The following is a 2,624-nucleotide window of genomic DNA, read 5'->3' as shown; positions in this document are numbered from 1 at the left end:
GTATTGTTTAACTGTTTATTGCATAATATATGCTTTGCCTGACCAAATCTACCATGTATTTTGTTATAGGTTTGTAGTTGAACAGTTTTATAGATATGGGTAGTCTATTGCAATTTATTTTCTTATAGATTGTACTGTAATGTATTAGAATTAATCTGGCATATTGGATAATTTGACCAAGCATTTGGATTGATTAATGAACAAATATATGTAGTTAAAACAACCTAGACTTGTAGTTAATTTGACCCAGCATTTGGGTAGAATATTTAACTCATCTGTTGGGTTAAAATGGACCAACCCATCTTGCTGGGTCAAATTAACTACTGCTGGGCTGGTGCTATATTGACCCAGCGGTTGGGTTATAAAACAACCCAAATTGGGTTATTTTTAACCCAACAGTTTTTAGTGTGTAATCACCAAGATTCTGAATAGTAACTGTAATTTAATTACATTTATTTTTACATTTTTGGAATTGAAACATTGTCATTTATTAAAATTTTGTCTTGTGGCTTGGCGTGAGATGTGCAGGCATTGCCTTTTTCCTAGACTGTTTGTATAACCAAGGCTTGCTGAGACATTTCACAGTAAGCCACGAAATCAGCCTTGTGGTGACACTGGAGGAAAAGTTAGGGGATTGCCAAAATTATTGCAGTTCATTCTGAGGGGAACAAGAAAATTTAATGGCAATCCTTTGGTCTATCCACCGACCTCGTGGTGGTGCTAGAGGAAAAATCAGGGGATCACCAATCACAGTGGAAATCTGCACCAAATTTCACAGCAGTATTTCAGTCTGGAACATTACGGTGGACCAACAGATTGTGCCTGTAACTGTCTCAGAGACAAGTTTAACTGAAATGTTTCTTTCGAATGTTTCTGTCATAAATTCGTTTGAGTTAATGAAAAAATATTAAATGTTACATAAATGAGTCATTAAAAGGGGTAGCACTGTTACAAAATGTCTAAAATATACCACCTTGAAATATTGTTTTAAAACTTTGTACTTTCATCTGTTTTACATTTGTATATAATGTTTGTTGATTTGCCTTCACTGGGACAATGCAATACATGTTCAGTAATTTTATTTGATTTCATCACATTTCTGTTGTGTGAATGTGTTTGGGCCAGTGTGAAACTACCTACAATTCTGGTTGAAACGGCAGACAATTGAATCCCAAGAAGAAAACAATCGGGGTTTTCATATTCCTGACTGTGTGACGTGCGCTGAGTTAAACCATAACATGCAGCAGAGATGAGATGAGGCCAGAGTGCCAGCCACCGCACGTTTTGCAAGCTGCTGGTGGCAGCACACAGGAGGTTCTGATATCCCACATTTGGACTCATGGAGGGGATTTCAGTTCACCAGAAGCGGCCCACGGAGCAGCGGGGCGGCCAATCAGAAGCCCGGCAGCACCAGAACCAGACAGAGAGGGATTAACACAGAAAACATGCATCTGAGCTCCAAAATAACCTCACCGTATTCACATTAATAATGCCACTGTGAACAGCATTTTTTCCCAGGCCCTCCTGGTGTACGAGAACTCTACACACCCATTACCCCCCTGCCAGAGACGTAAACAATGGGGGCAAGTGCTGGTTTCACTGCATTTTTTTGCCTTTGAATGGGCATTGATGAGTCTGAAAGCTCCCGAGAGTGCAGGCCTTACAGGGTTTTGTTGCTGCTCTCTGGAAACAATTTCACAATTTCAAAGTCACACAATTCACTATCAGATATACTCTGTGCGGCTCATGTTATCACTGGAGCTCAGGGAAGCAGGAGGTGATCAGACACTGTGCAGTTATCTGATAAATGTCCACTGTCTGTCTGTCATCAGTAAACGATCAAGGGGAGACAGAAGGGAAACACATGGTATGAATAAAGTAAACATTGTGCAATGTCTTTTTTTTTTTTTTTTTTTTTTTTTAACTCCACTGGCATGCCAGCCTGTCAAATTTAAATTTGGACCGTACAAGCTTTCCGATGTTTTTCTCTAAAGTGTTTTTTAAGAGATCCAGTAAAAAAAAAAAAAGGTTTGAATTTTGTTTGATTGTTCTTTCTAATTCAAAACACATGAGCGGCTCGGCCAGAATAAAATGCCACTTTTTAATTTCCTGAGGAGGGTTTAAAATTCTTGAAACTTCAGCGACATCGCAGAGCCTCATAAACTTTTTCCTAGAAAACAGACAGGTGGTGTAGACAGGTGGAGTCACCAGATGATTCCTAAGTTTGTCTGGTTCATTAAAGGGAAAATTGTCCACTTTTCATGTGGCTGTCCAGTCACTGTTGATGATATACGTAGTCAGTTGAAGCAATAAATTCGTCGGTGCTGCTAAACTGAGTTCTCCTTCTGCAAAATCTGCTGTTCTCATGTCACAGTGATGTTGTTGGTGTTAAGGAAGAACTACAGACTATTTCAGCTCGGATTTCTAGTCTCTGCCTCTGGGTAGCTACGCTGTAAATACTAACGTCAAGTTTAATTACAAATACTGAGTTCACCTAACTCAGTTTCTATCAACTTGTTAGCACTCATTTTAAATAAGTTAGTTGTTCTTTGAGGTTGAAAAAGCTGCAAAACTCAGTGTGCTTGAGTTGGGTTCATTTAAACAAACCAAGTACTTAGATGTTA

Source organism: Lutjanus erythropterus, chromosome 5 (genome assembly GCF_056507025.1).
Source record: "Lutjanus erythropterus isolate fLutEry1 chromosome 5, fLutEry1.hap2, whole genome shotgun sequence".
Classification (NCBI taxonomy): Eukaryota; Metazoa; Chordata; class Actinopteri; order Lutjaniformes; family Lutjanidae; genus Lutjanus; species Lutjanus erythropterus.
The sequence above is the reverse complement of the archived record's forward strand: the minus strand, read 5'-3'. Positions refer to the sequence as shown.